Source organism: Borostomias antarcticus, assembly GCF_949987555.1.
Source record: "Borostomias antarcticus genome assembly, chromosome: 15".
Classification (NCBI taxonomy): Eukaryota; Metazoa; Chordata; class Actinopteri; order Stomiiformes; family Stomiidae; genus Borostomias; species Borostomias antarcticus.
Genome location: NC_140248.1, coordinates 6,251,139 through 6,268,638, shown reverse-complemented (window position 1 = coordinate 6,268,638; position 17,500 = coordinate 6,251,139). Strand labels below are relative to the sequence as shown.

Sequence of the window (17,500 nt, the reverse complement as noted above, 5' to 3'; positions counted from 1 at the left end):
ACCAATGGAATCCTCCCGGCCTCATTCTCATGGGGGAGGTGAATACCGCGGAGCGTCTTTGGTACGTATCTGATGGGAACAGTGAAGGCCATCTGCTGCAGCCAGAACCATGGACCCTCCAAATCCCCGTCCTCAGGTAAATCATTTGTAATGGATGGTGACAGTTTATTTTAGACAAACGCTAGCAGAGAATGCATTAGTACTTGGCCTTGACAGAATATGTTAATCTGGGGGGATTATTTTGTTGTGGAACAGGTAGTAATTTAGCTAGATAAAGTTAGCTGCCCTGCAGTCAGCCACTCACTGGCGATACAGCTGTAGTTAATGTAGCACTAGGACCCATCAAAACTAACTAGCATGGTTAACAGGGATATTAACTTGGCAAGCTAGCTAGTAATGTCTTTGTTTTTTAACTAGTGTTAAGTTAGTTTGGTAGTGGATGTTTCCCCGGTAGTTGCGTTGTGCTATCATTATTAGTAAGATGTGTAGCCTATACGCCCAAACAAGGACATCATGGAATCAGATGAAAATGATCTCAAATCAAGCAGCAACATAATGACTCTATGTCCAAATTTCCCAACTATCCTTTTAATGTGTGATTAGGCTACAATTATTCACACTGAAATAGATATTTACACTGACACACAAACTAGTGTTACTGCTAATCTGTGATAAATTATCCAGACCAGTGTTTATTATTGGCTTCAGCGATGTTTGTCCTTGTTGCCAGGAATAATTCTGTCAATTTAATTGCTCTTTTTTCCTACAGGACTTGCTGAGATTGTCTGTTGGGGAGGTTGCTCAGTAAAATACAGTACCTCCTCAGCCATCCTGCCGTAGACCTGGATTCTTCTTCTTCGTTTGGGTTTGATGTGTCCTTCCCCCCCCAGGCTCGGGCCGAGGGGCTATCCTTCATATCTGGGCACACCTCCATATTAAATAAATCCATAAATAAATGAAGACATGTAATGCAATGAAATGCTTCAAGGCAATTTGTATTTATTTGTATAGCACATGTCAGCAACAAGGCAATTCAAAGTGCTTTACATGAGACATTAAAAGCATCAATACAAAGTGCAAGAAACACATAAAGGTCATATAAAGTGAATACAATAAAAGGACATTTAAAACAAAATGCAGGAAAAATAAAATACAGGAATAAAAGGTGCAGTGTATGAATGAATAATTATTTGAATTAATGAAAATCAGCGGCAAAAAGAAAAGAAAACTGAGCTTCTTCCATGCGACCGTGGAGTCTGTCCTCCTATACGGCTGTGAAACTTGGACCCTGAAGCCCATCCTGCAGAAGTCTCTGGATGGCTGCTACACCAGAATGCTGCGTGTGGTGCTAAATGTCAACCAGAACGAGCATGTTACCAACAAGCATCTGTATGGGGGGCTACCAAAGCTGAGAGAGAAAGTGGCATCCAGGAGGATGAAACTTGCTGGCCACTGCCACAGACACCATGAACTCCCAGCCAGCAAGCTGGTGCTCTGGGAGCCAACACCTGATTAAGAGGACGTCCCACACCAACATACGTGGATGTACTGAGGAGGGACGCAGGAGTGGAGAGTTCTGCAGAACTGGCTGGATGTATGGACGACCGAGAGGATTGGAGACTTCGCTGTCAAGCTCGTCTGAGGACGACCTAATGATATAGTCTACAAAATATACACTAAAGAGCATTTATTGGGACTTATGTCTGAGACTTCTTGAAAGCCCAGGAAGAAAATTGTTAATGATGATGGCTATTGATGATGATTTTGTCCAGCCGGTGTTCTGAAAAGTTGTCATATAGCCTACCTCTTCAGGATGACCTACCACCCATTATGTTATGTATTATGCAGAATACTGTATTGAGAAAAGGCATAAGTGCATTTGAAAGCGTGAGTAGAGTATTGAGAGAACACAGGAAGGATTTTGCGTGCTCTCGATTAAAAAACTGTGCTCTGGAATTAAAATCTCTTGCTTTCGATTAAAATACTGTGCTCTGGAATTAAAATATCTTGCTTTCGATTAAAAACTGTGCTCTTGAATTAAAAGACTGCACTCTCGAATTATGACAGGATAATAATTCCATACTTTTCCACCTTAGCGGCACTCAAAGCGCTTTACAATGGCCTCTCATTCATCCATTCACGGTAGCTGCCATGCAAGGTGCTAACCTGCTCATTGGGAGCAATTTGTGGTTAGGTGTCTTGCTCAAAGACACTTCGACATGTGGACAGTCGGAGCTGGGATTCGAACCACTGACCCTTCGATCACTGAACGACCCGCTCTACCAACTGAGCTACAGCCGCCCCATGTACTTGCCCTTATGTACTCTGCCATCTAACGTTTGGCTATTTTGAGGCTACCTACAGTAACCCGATGCTGGCTTTGCGTTAGTGAATAAGATAATGTAACCTTACCTGGATTAACAAGATTGACAGATAGGAAGCTCAAATTAGTTCTGAACATAAATACAAACTTCAAAATCAGCTACACAATAATTGTAAAGCTCTTAGCCTACAGTAACTAACTTAAGGTTAAGCTGTAGTCGTCTGTAAACATACAGCTGCTAAGCCAGTTGTAAACATATTAAACAAAATAGTTGTGTTGTTCAACAACTGAACAGAATCAAACTAAAATACGGTTAGGCCATAGGCTTCTGTAGACATAAGTAGACTTTTAAGCCTATAGAGCAATCAATACATTAACTTTATACCAAACGAAGAAGTACTAACTACAGTGGAGTGTACTCACTTTCTTCCCTAGGCACTGAATCATAAGGGGCATTGCTCACAACAGGAGCGTGTATGCGGTTGTTCAGAGGAGCTGGGTGGTGTTCTTGATCAGGAGGGACACACAGGCGGGGGCTGGTTGCTCTGGAAACCTTCCATACCAGGCGTTCATTAGAACGGCCGTTGATCTTGACAGACGTTGAGAGACGCCTCTTCTCCCCTTCCTTGGTCAGCTGGATCTGGGATTCTAGCCACACGTTTTACCAGCTCTGTGTTCTCATCAAAATGCCTGGCGCTCTGCCGACCAAGTGCTCAGCTGTGCTTAGAATGACTCTTTCATGACTCTCTTGTGGTTGGACTGATAAAAACAAAGTTCATAACTTTATGTTTCCAGATATAGCACAGAACAAATATGAGATCGCCATGACGTAGACTATCCACTTATTTAGCTCCTCAGATTGCATCTTATCATCCCGCAATGCCACCAGAGTAGCGTTAGCTGGCTGTGCCTGCAGTAGCTGTGCGCTCTAATCAGCTAGCTCTGGGATAAATGAAAACAAATCAAAGTAAAATGACAATAATAATAATAATTATAATAATAATAGTTTTTATTATATGATGCATATAGCCTACAACAAGTGCATGGTGTAGGGGTAGGGGGATTGAGGGGATAGTTAGCCTAGCCTAATATTGCTATGATTACATGCACAGGTAATTCAGGCTAGCTAGGTTCTGTATACTAGCTAAACTATGTGGTGCTAATGCTTAAGTCGCTGGTAGCTTCAAATAGCCTAACGTTAGATGGCAGAGTACATACATATGAAAATATAAATACATTGAACAACATTGCTAATTTGCGACAATCACATAAAGACAGCAGTCATAGCCTGCAAACGACATTTCACTCACCTATCAATCGGACAGGAACTTCGCTCTTCCATGTGTCCGCTGGCAATAACGGTGCTAGCGTTCACCCTAGAGGCCAGAGAACTTACGCTGTGTGCAGTTGTGATGGAAACGCTGTGTTTTTCTCTGCTTTCGGGGTTTGCATGCTTTTGACTTTGCATGGTTTCTGTATTTACAGCATGTGGTTGCTGTTAATGTATTTGTTTTGCCTTCCTGCAGTACGTTTTTTCTTTTCATTTGCAGCATGGTTCCATTGTTCTAGGCCTATTTGTTTTGGTTTTTCGTATGCAGCTGTTTCTCCTAAAGAAAATGGTTTGGCCGTTGCAGCACGTTTGGATCATGGATGCCGTCGAGAGCCGCTGTTCCACGCTAATTCACAGACAGCGCTGAACACCGAGAACCTGAGTAATACACCTGACAAACGTTAACTTCATACATTACGCGGTTCTCAAGATAATCATGCTCCAGAGAGACAGAGAGATAGGGAGAGGGAGAGAGAGACAGAGAGAGACAGAGAGAGACAGCATGGACGGCACCAGAATTGTTTCTCTCCAGGGGCTAAGGAGGGGCTTGACCAATACATGGGGGTGCTAAGAAAAAAGTTGATTTTCATGACAAGGTCGTAGGAATGATTTTGACATTAAACACGCCGTTTTCATAGCTACAATAAGCCGTTGTTGCTTGTCAGCCAGCTTGGCCAGTAAGCTAAAGTTAGAAGTAAGTTACTTAAGCTAGTGCTAGAAGGCTAAAAATCCGTCGCAAGCCATCAAACTTCTGATTCAAAACTCTTTTGTTGATTTAATCGTATCCAATGTCTAATTTCATGAAGTTTGCTAGTTTACCCTCAGGACTGAGAGACATTTACCTCATCCAAATGCAATCGACCTCAAACTCACAGCGGGAGAAAGGGTCACATTAAAGCTCCACAAGTGAAAGTGAAGTGAAGTTGGTGGCCAATATTCAAACACTGTCAAAACGAGCTACCCTCGTCCCTCGCTTGTTGTGTTCAAAATAAGTTTCAAATGTAGGCTAGGCTACTTATTTTTTTCTCCACCCACCCGTACACCGACACGTCCCCCCCCCAGCCCCCCGGTTCCTACGCCTATGGATGCAATTAAATCATCCAATTAAATCATAAATTAAATCAAAGAATTTGCTCAAACGTGTGATATTTATTCATTTGATCTAGAACTAATAGCCTAATACAGTACATACAGTGAAAACATCCAAGCAGGGTTTCCAGCTGACTGATTGCCAATATTCAACATGCCAACAAGAACATGTAACTTTCAAATGAGATTTAATTATTTTTTTCTCAATAAAATCATATGGCACAGAGAACAGAACACGTTCGATATAATAGGCTATAGGCCTATAGTAAGACGATGTAGTAAGACTGGCGAGGCGAGCTGTTAGGCTCGTAGGCATAGTAACCAGACCAGACCCCACCACGCGCATGTACATCGCAGGGTACCTGTAGCACGAGCACGCAACCATGGGACCTGATTATGAAGAGAGAATGCCTGATTATTAACTTTTACTTTTGTATTTTATTTTAAAATAAAAAAATATACCAAAATGTTTGAGGGGGCAACCTGGGCTAAGCAGATTTGTGACGGGGCTATAGCCCCGCCTAGCCCCGGTGTAGCGCCGTCCCTGAGACAGAGAGAGGGAGAGGTAGAGAGAGAGACAGAGAGAGAGATAGAGAGGGAGAGAGAGAGACGCGGTTTGTGGCATTAGAGTGAGATGACTGACAGAGGTAACATGTCACTTCAGTAACATACTGTACTGTACATAGACACGAAGGCCAATCCTCTCCTCCTCTCTTCTCTTCTCTCCTCTCTTCTCCTCCCCTCACCTCCTCTCTTCTCCTCTTCTCTCCTCTCTTCTCCTCTCCTCCTCTCCTCAACGCTATTCTTCTCGCGCGTGCCTGCCTGCGTGCATGTGGGATGGATGTGCTGCTATCTCATATGAGTAATACTAATCTAGGCCTGTCTGCGTGCTCTGGCCCCAGCAAATTGAATTTGTCAGAGGCTTTCTTTCCTCCTCACGCTTCCTCTCTCTCTCTCTCTCTTTCTCTCTCTTTCTCTCTCTCTCTCTTTCTCTCTCTCTCTCTCCCGATCCATCTCTTTTTCTCTCTCTCTCTCTCTTCCCTCTCTCTCTCCAGTTCTCTCTATCTCTCCTCTCTCCCTCCCTTTCTCTCTCTCTTTCTCTCTCTCTCTCTCTGTGTGCGTTTCAGTGACGGCTGGTGATTGATAATATTGAGGAGGATTAGTCTGGGCGTACTCTCCCAGGGAATGTTTCAAATATAAAATGCATTTCCCGACTTTTAATGCTAGCTTTGTAGCTCATCGGTAGCAAAGGTTTTGAGTGCAACATCGACCATGCAGACAAATGAGTATCCACTGCAATGCTGCAGGCCTCATCTATCACAGCCGGCTGGGTCCGTTCATAAAACAAACATGACGGCGTTGTCTCACGTGATTATCTTTGTGCTCTGTCCTGCGAGTCTGGCTGTTTCTCATCACTCTCTCACCTGTAGCCCGCACCACCTGCAGAGTCAGCCCTTTTTCTGCCTGCTCTCATTGGGGTCTGTGTGTGTGTGTGTGTGTGTGTGTGTGTGTGTGTGTGTGTGTGTGTGTGTGTGTGTGTGTGTGTGTGTGTCTGTCTGTCTATCAAGACCTCTGCATAGCATAGCCCCTGTTTCCATCTTTCTCTCTTCTCACACACCTACCATCCTACCTCGCCATCTCTCTCTCTCTCATGCTTCCCTCCTCCCCCATCCTCCTCCCCTGGCACCTGTCCCTCTCTCCTCTTCTCCCCTCTCCTCCTCTCCTCTCCTCTCTCCTCCTCCTCTATCCTTCTCTCCTCCTCTCCGCTCCTCTCCCCCCTGTCCTCCCCTCCTCTCCTGGGTCAAACGGAGGCTGGGGAAGGCTGGGGCCAAGGGCCAAGGGCCAAACGGGGGCTGGGGAAGGCTGGGGCCAAGGGTCGAACGGAGGCTGGAGAAGGCTGGACCGACCGGTAGACCGTCTCAATAGAAGATGACAATATTGTTGATGATGATGATGATGATGATCATGATCATGATGATATTCAGGGTTAGGGTTAAGTGAGGACATTTTCACTACACACACACACACACACACACACACACGAAGCAGTGAGCCATCCGAGTGAACAGAGGTCCCTGAGCAGCTGCCAGTACTTACACACACACATCTGTATTAATTCCAGAGATGAATGTCAGCCCTGCTTCACTAGCATGTGATCAATAAAGGCAGACACCCTTGGAATTATGATAGATTAGATTAGCCTGGGTTCAGAGAGAGAGAGAGAGGGAGAGAGAGAGAGAGGGAGCTTCAGTAGAATAATGGAGGTGTGGTTTGCAGGTTCTTGTCAGTACGATGTATTCATGTATGTTATTGAGATTGAACGTCAGCCATCATAATAACATAGTGTTCTGTATTTGTGTGCTAGTTTCTGTTTCACGTTGACACCCCTACATGACTGGGGCTTCTGTGTCTGTTTTTGGAGTCATTAGCACGGCTTGTAGAACCCTCAGGTCTGCCTCCGCTGTGATGAGCCAATCAACGGCTGATTAGGTGATCAGTATTCGCAAGGGCCCTCTCCTGATGCATGATGGGAGAGATGCAGGTGGGGAGGCCTTGCCTTTATTTTCTAATGGGCCATTACCACTGTCACCGACAAGAGATGAATGTGTGTCTGTGCGTGTGTGCTTTCGTCTGTGTGTGTGTACAGTATGTGCTTGAAAGTTTGTGTGTGTGCGAATGTGTGTGCCTGTGTGTTTATGCAAGTATATGTGTGTGTGTGCGTGTGCGTGTGTGCGTGTGTGTGTGTGTGCGTGTGTGTGTGTGTCTGTGCGTGCGGAGTGTATTTGCATGTGACCAAGCACCCACACACCTGCCCTGTCATATTAGCATGAGTCACTGCCCCCAGCGAGGTGAGCGATAGGAGGTCTCCGTCACAATGCCTCCCAGTCTTGGGCCTGGCCACGCGTCATGCATTCTTATGGCTGATTTCCGCATGCCAGCCCTGCGCTTTATGAAGATGAACACTCAGGCTAATTCCCCGCGACGTGACTGAAGGACGGTTTGGTCGGCGTCGCCGAGGGAACGGTGCCGTGTCCTCGTAGACGCTGCCGTTCCGTCTCTCTCTTCCACTCCCCTCCCACCCTGGGCTGAGCCATGATGTCACGCATCATGGCATCGAGTGCACTTGTTTGCACTGGCTTTTGAGGCCTGATAGCCTACATCCCCTGTCCTGTTTTGTGTCCTGTCCTTTTATTGTTCTGTGATTATGTGCACTTTATTATGTTTTTTGTTTTAGTTTATTTTATATATTGTACAGCACTTTGGTGCAACTTCGGTTGATTTTAAACATGCTTTATAAATAAAGTTGACCTTGACGCAACCTGACATGAGTCACTCTCCCGGCTGCTCACATCTGAACCCCTCCTCTGGCTCTACTACTGACACACGGAAGGTGTGCGTGTGAGGTAGGGCTGCACGATTATGACAAAAGGTAATAATTGCGATTAATTGCTTCCAAATGCTAATTGCGATTAATAATTGTGATTAATATTTAATATATAATATTAATATATAATAACCAAAATGCTCCCAAATCACGGACGTTGATCCCTTTCTTGTTACTAACTCACTGACCTCGTCGTCGCTCATTTTCTCACTACTCACGGCTGCGGGTACTCTTGTGACACTTGTCTTGACCTACTGCTATCGGTCTTCTCAGTTAAATTGCTGCGCACAGCGCACTCAGCGGGAACGCATGTGATTGGTCAGACAGCATAAGCGCCTGTGATTCGTCCGTGTAGTCCTAGCACACTCAATTCAAAGCAAAATTATTAATCAATTAATTGCTGCCTTTTGCGATTAGTTAATCGTGGAGGTCATAATCGCGATTTCGATTAATTCACGATTAATTGTGCAGCCCTAGTGTGAGGGTGTGCGTGCGTGAGCGTGCACGCTTAATACCAATTTACATGATATCAAGCAATGAGTGAATATTGCTCCCTGTTGCATTTAGCAGCTAAATAAACGATAGAAATTTTAATTGTAGAACAATACCCATTTTCTGCTTCTCTGGGAGGCGTCGGTCAATCAACCAACCGGAAAGAAAACCCTGTAAACAACTCTCCTCATCTGTTTCCTGTTTCCCTGAGGGACGGGCTCAAACAGCACGGCTGTTCTTTCACGTCAGTGAAAAACAAGCTCCCTTTAAAAGGATTCGACTGTGGAAACCTGCTTAGCTCTGATTATAGAGGCTGTCAATCAGCCGCTCACCTGCCAATCATTAGCTCTCACCAGAGAGAATCTTCTAGAAATTTGAAATGATTGTTAATTTTTGTTGTTTTTCTTTGCACATAAAATATGTTCCCCATGGAGGCTGTCCATCAACTTAGCGAGTAGGTGGGGCAGGATGGTTAAACCCAATTCTAATGACCTCTGCCCAGGATAAAATCCCGGGGAGGATATATTTTTGGTGCTGTGTGTTCGTTCATTAATTCTTTAGGTCATTCACTAGTTCATTTGTTCAGCAGGATTATACAAGAACTACCAGAGCAGATTTTAATGACACTCGGTGGAGGGGTGTAGTAGCATAAGACAAGGAAGAACCCATTACATTCTGGAGGGAATCCCAATCACAGGGCGGACCCACACATTATTTTTCACCTTTGTTAACATTGCAAGATAAGACCAAACTGGCACATGCGGGTACTTCGCAATGTTGAATACATCCATGGCTAGGATACAATAGCTTCTAGCTAGATAACGTTAGCTACCGGGTACTTTGCAATGTTGAATACATCCATGGCTAGGATACAATAGCTTCTAGCTAGATAACGTTAGCTACCGATAACATGCTGGGGAGGATTGATTCAACTACAGTAGTTAGCTAGCTAATTTGCGGGTATTAGGACCTAAATTATTTAATAATGGCAAATATCAACTGCTTTGAATTAGCTAGCTATGCTTGTAGCTAGTTACTGTAGCGCTAGATTACTGCTGTTGATCCTGTCAAGAGCCAAAGAGCCCCCATCCGGCTGACCCCAGCTGGGTCAAACCTAGCTGCTCATGGACTGCAATGTTGATGCTCCACCAGTATACACCGTATTTGTATTGGTACCCTTACGTCACTGTATATGCTGACGACCTGCATCATGGGTGAAGGCCTGTGGCGCTCTCTGGGTGTCCTTCTAGCTCATACTGTGATGGCGCTGGGGTCACTCTGGGGTCACTCTGGGGTTACTCTGGGGTCACTCCCGGGGGATGCAACACGTGAGCAAACGAGCAAGATGAGAGCCGTGGAGATAAGCCTACTGTAGCATCTTCGGTTAGCACAGTTTTTTTGTTTCCCTCTGGACGGATCAATAGGCTATATGTATATTATCCCCCCTTTACTTATGTGTATTGCCTTTGTGTGAAATGAGCTATAAATAAAGTTTGATTTGATTCGATGATTTGATTAAATCTGATCTGTTTTATCTACAGTTACCAGCTGTTATGGACAGTGTTCTCCAGCATACGACCCATTCGAGTTTTCTATGTGTGTGTGTTGTGTGTGTGTGTGTGCGTGCGTGTGTGTGTGTGTGCGTGTGTGTGTGCGTGTGTGTCTGAGGACCCCTAAGGCTCCCAAGTAAGAGACTGGATGAAGTAAATGAATACATTTTCAACATTACAGCGATGCCTTTACATGTGTGTGTGTGTGTGCGTGTGTGTGTGTGCGTGTGTGTGCGTGCACATGTGTGTGAGTTTGTATTCACACATCTAAGGCTGATAACCCCCCCCCCAAATTCTCCCCAAATGTGTGAATTAATTCCAGTTATCCAGTTCTGACTTGTCATACCTCCTCATGAATATGTATGATGTTGACTAGGGCTTATGGTAATGAGCCAGTAGGTGGGCGTCGACCGCCATGCAGCACCACTCTATTTATCCTCATCAACTTCTCTCTTGTTAGTAGTTAACGTTGCCTGACAGTAATGATGGACATAATACTGTCAAAATATCTGTCTATTCACCTCACATCAGAGCTTAAACCTGTGTACACACACACACACACACACACACACACACAGTAGCACTAGCACAGAGTAACACACAGTAGCACACAGTGGAGCAACCTCCACTCCTATCTCCTTCTGGAGTGGCAACTTTTCCAAAGAAGTCAAGTAGCGCTTTTTCCTGAGTGCCTGCGCCCTTTTTCAATAGTTTTCAATGACGAGAGAGCGCTGGCGGCCGCCTGGAGAAAGGCGCTGCACCCTTTTTTCCGAGCGCTCTGGCTTTTTTTGGCGGCCGCTCCGAGCGCTCTGAAGTTGAAAACATCTCAGCTTCTCAGAAAGGCGCTGGTGACGTCACCGCCGCTCTTTTCAGGCAAGCCCGACGGCAAGCCGGTTGTTCGTGATAAATAAATAATAGACTAGATAACGATATTCTATAGGATAATAAGTAATATAGAAATATAGTTATAGTAATAAAAGATGGCTAATAAAAGGCAAAGAAACACTCGTATACAACGCCGGTTGATGATGCTGAAGATATATTGTCATAGAAACAAAAGAACCAGTCCGAGCGCAGCAGGAAAGAGGCGCTGCAGGGCGCTGGGGCGTAGCTCTCCCCAGAGGGTTTCTGACAGAAGAAGGCGCTATGTGGACACGGGGCCTTAAGACTCAGATACACTAGAAGACTTTCACAATCTTAACAGATGATGAAGTGACTGGGAGTATAACTACACTAGACCACTGGGAGTATACACTAGACCACTGGGAGTATAACTACACTAGACCACTGGGAGTATAGCTACACTAGACCACTGGGAGTATAACTACACTAGAACACTGGGAGTATACACTAGACCACTGGGAGTATAACTACACTAGACCACTGGGAGTATAGCTACACTAGACCACTGGGAGTATACACTAGACCACTGGGAGTATACACTAGACCACTGGGAGTATACACTAGACCACTGGGAGTATAGCTACACTAGACCACTGGGAGTATACACTAGACCACTGGTAGTATACACTAGACCACTGGGAGTATACACTAGACCACTGGGAGTATACACTAGAACACTGGGAGTATACACTAGACCACTGGGAGTATAGCTACACTAGACCACTGGGAGTATAGCTACACTAGACCACTGGGAGTATACACTAGACCACTGGGAGTATAGCTACACTAGACCACTGGGAGTATACACTAGAACACTGGGAGTATACACTAGACCACTGGGAGTATAGCTACACTAGACCACTGGGAGTATACACTAGAACACTGGGAGTATACACTAGACCACTGGGAGTATACACTAGACCACTGGGAGTATAGCTACACTAGACCACTGGGAGTATAGCTACACTAGACCACTGGGAGTATACACTAGAACACTGGGAGTATACACTAGACCACTGGGAGTATAGCTACACTAGACCACTGGCTTCTGATGATTTTTGTATAACAACTGAAAAACTGGGTATCGCACATTTAACGACTGGACCAACGAGTGACGAGTTTACACTACACGATAGCGTCCAGAATCTGATCAAAAATGTCAAACATGAAATGCTCCGACTCGCTCCGACTCGGATCGGGAGAAGTCTGTTCTCATCATACACTTGCCGATTTAAATCTGTATCTCTCATACACTTACAGATTTCTGTGACAAATTGCCACTCCGACTACCCCCAACTAGTGCAGACTGCTGCCGACTAGGACAGACTCGGCAGGATTGTGAATCGTGTATAAAATCGGGCATAATATCTTGTAGTGTATCCTCAGCTTTAGGGAGCGTCTAGGGACGTCTGACCATTCTAGAACAGTCAGGTTAGGGAGTGTCTGACCATTCTAGAACAGTCAGGTTAGGGAGCGTCTGACCATTCTAGAACAGTCAGGTTAGGGAGTGTCTGACCTTTCTAGAACAGTCAGGTTAGGGAGTGTCTGACCATTCTAGAACAGTCAGGTTAGGGAGGGTCTGACCTTTCTAGAACAGTCAGGTTAGGGAGGGTCTGACCTTTCTAGAACAGTCAGGTTAGGGAGGGTCTGACCTTTCTAGAACAGTCAGGTTAGGGAGGGTCTGACCTTTCTAGAACAGTCAGGTTAGGGCACATCTGACTGTTGGTCAGGTTTGGTAGCACCTGACCTTTCTAGAAGAGTCAGGTTAGGGAGTGTCTGAACTTTCTAGAAGAGTCAGGTTAGGGAGTGTCTGACCTTTCTAGAACAGTCAGGTTAGGGAGCGTCTGACCTTTCTAGAACAGTCAGGTTAGGGAGCGTCTTACTGTGATTGGAGGCGTCACTGTGGGGGTCTGTATGCTCGGAGTCTGAAGCTAATTACAACAGCTCGTCTCTTCACTGATTAATCACGCCTCCGAAGCGCCACCGTATTCGTTCCATTTATTCATTTACACTCATCTGCATAGCCGGGAATTACTAAAGCTGAGGAAACACTACAAGATATTATGCCCGATTTATACACGATTCACAATCCTGCCGAGTCTGTCCTAGTCAGCAGCAGTCTGCACTAGTTGGGGGTAGTCGGAGTGGCAATTTGGCACAGAAATCTGTAAGTGTATGAGGGGTACAGATTTAAATCGGCAAGTGTATGATGAGAACAGACTTCTCCCGATCCGAGTCAGAGCGAGTCAGAGCATATCAAACATGTTTGATATTTTTGAGCAGATTCTGGACGCAATCGTGTAGTGTAAACTCATCACCACCCAGTCCAGTCGTTAAATGTGCGATACCCAGTTTTTCAGTTGTCATTCAAAAATCATCAGAAGCCAGTGGTCTAGTGTATCTATACTCCCAGTCACTTCATCATCTGTTAAGATTGTGAAAGTCTTCTAGTGTATCTGAGGCTTAAGGGATACGTACACCACAGTCGACAGAGTGGTGCTGCTGTGTGTGTGTGTGTGTGTGTGTGTGTGTGTGTGTGTGTGTGTGTGTTTGTATATACAGTACAGGATTAGAAGAGACATTGCAGGTGTTCAGGAAGCAGAAGTCTGAAGTCTCCAAATTGATTGGAGGTGGACGCAGACGTTCAACAATAGCAAAACCTCAAATTACTGAACATTCATGAATAATAACAGAACTCCCTCCTTCTGCCACTCAGTATTCGAACACACACACACACACCCACACACACACACACACACAAGCGCACGAGTGTGTGCCCTGTGTCTGCTGTGGCAGTTGTTGTCAGTTGATGGTAAATATTCATGTTTAGACTTCCTGTCTCATCCTGTTAGCTCCTTGTGCAACTACTCTGCCAGCACTCCTCTCTCCACAGGGTCAAACAATAGCAAACCCACGCCTGATTGGTGGATGTAAACATTATACTCACGCCTGATTGGTGGATGTAAACATTATACTCACGCCTAATTGGTTGTTGTAAAAAGAGTCCAGAGCCGACTCTCTCGCAGCTGTCAACTTTGGCAGCCTGTCTCCATGGAGACAATGGTCTCTTTCAAGTATATCAATGTTGCCTCTGACTCTACCTGTCCCCCCATCTCTCTCTCTCTCTCTCTCTCTCACTCTTCTCTCTCTCTCTCTCTCTCTCTCTCTCTCTCTCTCTCTATCAGACTGGAACAGACCAATGCAGTCCAGTAGAAAATGTCTTTGTGAGCCAGGAGTGGATGTATTGTTGCCATAGTCTAGGGCAGACTGTGCAAATTCACAGCCTTACAGTATACGAGACAGAATAGGACCCTTGTCTGTGATGAGACAGAATAGGACGCTTGTCTTTGCTACTTTTTTATTTGGATGGACATTTTCACTGTGTATTATTCATGCAACCATTTTTTTTCATTCAGAACAGCACTTATGGCTTGTCTTCAAGTGCAACACATTCATTCTCCTGAACGGTGCTAGAAACATAAATAGCTGGGCGAGAGGCTGCCAAGTAAATCACAGTCATTAATATCCATTTGTTCACGAGCTTGCTTCTGTCCTTCAGGTCCTGCTTAATCAAGCTGTCATCAGGCAGAAACGGAGAGAGAGAGAGAGAGAGAGAGTGAGAGGGAGGAGAGAAAGACAGAAATATACCATACATGTACTGTACATGAATGGTCAGGGGAAATCTATTACCGTCAATTTGTTCCGGGCAATGGTTGAGGCCACCACTCTGATAGTCAAGAGTTTGTCAAGAGTTTCACAAGTACACTTGTGTGTGTGTGTGTGTGTGTGTGTGTGTGTGTGTGTGTGTGTGTGTGTGTGTGTGTGTGTGAGTGTGTGTGAGTGTCCGTGTGCGTGTGTGTGCGTGTGTGCGTTCTTGTGCGTGTGTGTGTGCAACTCCGACTAAGTGAGGGATTATGTGATTCCAAATGTTGGGTTGCAAGTTGATTTTTATCCAGATAAGCGTGCCACATGCATATGCATGAGATCGTCTACATACAGCTCCCCTATGCTAATGAGCGTGTCTGAGAAGTTCCCATAGTTAATATGCTTAGAGTCTCATACCTTGTAGAAGGGAGACTGTAATCTCATCATCTTCTTCTTCTTACATGGATATCATCAAACACCAGACACAACTAATGAAGAGTTACTTCAGACTAGTGAGGATATTATGATAAACAGGTAGCAGTGATGAACTCAGGTAGCTGAGGACTGCCTTTACTGGAACTCTAGAGGGGCTACACCTGGAGACCAGTCAGTCTTCTCTTGTCCTAGTTACTAAATGTGAAAGAAAGAGAGAGAGAGAGAGAGAGAGAGATGTGCAGGGGGCTTGGGGCTGAAGAAAGGAATAACACACGTGTGCACAAGCACACACACACGCGCACACATACAAACACGCACGCACGTGTGCACACATACACACGCACACAAACACCTTTTTTCTGGAACCTGCAACCTCATACATATTCATGAAATCACGGCCAGACAACTACTTGTTTCATATAGGGCAGTCAGGAGATCCATTAACAGCCAATAGTGATCACTAGGGGTGTAACGGTAGGAAAACATCCCGGTTCGGTACGTACCTCGCTAGGAAAACATCCCGGTTCGGTACGTACCTCGGTAGGAAAACATCCCGGTTCGGTACGTACCTCGGTAGGAAAACATCCCGGTTCGGTACGTACCTCGCTAGGAAAACATCCCGGTTCGGTACGTACCTCGCTAGGAAAACATCCCGGTTCGGTACGTACCTCGCTAGGAAAACATCCCGGTTCGGTACGTACCTCGCTAGGAAAACATCCCGGTTCGGTACGTACCTCGGTAGGTACGTTTTTTTCCCACAGAGATATAGACTATGTGTGCAAATGTGCGTGTACAAACGAGCGCGTGCTGTGTGCAGCTTCGGAGTTTCATTTCTCTCATTGCAAGGACTATAGCCTACATTGGGACCTCCGTGATATAGAAATGATTCCCTTAGCCTACCTGTGTTTCATTACGGTGCATTAGGCTAAGGCAAACAGAATTAATAGTTTTACCTCAGGAGGACGGTAATGAGGATGACGGAATATCAACGCGAGCCCACTGACAAATGTGAGTTGTGCGCTGATATATGATGACACTGCTCGTAGGCTACTCGTTTGCAAAATCAAATGACTTATGTGCTCGGCAAAATATGGTAGGCCTAAGTAACTTGCGGTACAATTAGATGGGAGATGGATTACAAAGGTCCCCATGTATAGCCTATTTCGCTGTGTGAGCGAGCCGAACTGAGGGGGGGAGGGCGCACACACCTGCGATGCGAGGAGACTCGTTTTCACAGTGACAGAAGCGATGGCAGAGAGAGTGAAAGGTTTAAAGTGTGGCGCTATTTCACAAGAGTCGATTAAGAAACAGCCCATTGTCACAACTGTGACAAATATTTTCCGTCAGTCTACTGAAAGGGATCTGCTCGAATGATCTGTCGGGTCGCTCGGCACATGACTGTACCGTACCGAAAGCCCCGTACCGTACGGTACGGTACGAATACATGTACCGTTACACCCCTAGTAATCACTGGATTTGGTGTGACCAAGGATCCACGTATGTGACTGATTGATTTATTTATATGCAATGTAGCCTACAATATATGCCTATTTTGTGCTAGCCTAATAGCCAGGCTAAACTTGAACCACTGAAGGCATCGGCCCTCTCCTCTCTTCTCCTCTCCCCTCCTCCTCTCCTCTCCCCTCCTCCCCTCCCCTCTGCTCTCCTCCTCTCCTCTCCCCTCTTCTCCTTTCCACCTCTCCTCTTCTCTCTCTGTTTGTGTAGTCAGTTGCACAGATGGTGAGAGTTTATATCTGTCACCATTACAAAGCTGTGAGACTTTAATCAATTCATACCCCTCTGACTCGAACAGCCATCTCCGTTCTCCAGTTCTCACACACAACCTCTCTCTCTCTCTCTCTCTCTCTCTCTCTCTCTCTCTCTCTCACACACACACAAACACACACGCACATGCACACGCACAGAGTTGTTTAATGATGAATTTAAAGGAAACTAATTGCAATATCCATTTCCCTGGTGTCGGGTGGATCTGTAAATTATCTTAAGGGAGCCATCAAAGCCAACCCTGTCACTTTCATGAAGAACACAAATACACACGCACACACACACACACACACACACACACACACTGGCCCACCATCGTTCAAGGTGAAAAGGTCAACAAGAAATTACACAGGCATCTGGTGTCTCAGAAAAAGAGATGTGTGTGACAGAGCTGTGTGTGTGTGTGTGTGGGCGAGAAACAGAAAGAGAGAGAGTTGAAAGACCTGTCATTTTCATCTTAGCATACGGTAAGCCATGGTTCACGTCTCATGTTTTTCTGTTGTGTGTTGTTCTTCTTGTCTTCCAGGTAAGAAAGGAGGGATGATGAAGGGAGGGTGGAAGTC

At 45.4% G+C, this 17,500-nt stretch overlaps 1 protein-coding gene across 1 annotated transcript in view; it reads left to right on the top strand.

Moving 5' to 3' along the window:
• The window catches only part of cadm2a (cell adhesion molecule 2a), a gene marked incomplete at both ends in the record, with an annotated part of 268,849 nt that overhangs the window by 64,576 nt on the left and 186,773 nt on the right, over positions 1-17,500 (top strand). The window lies entirely within an intron of this gene.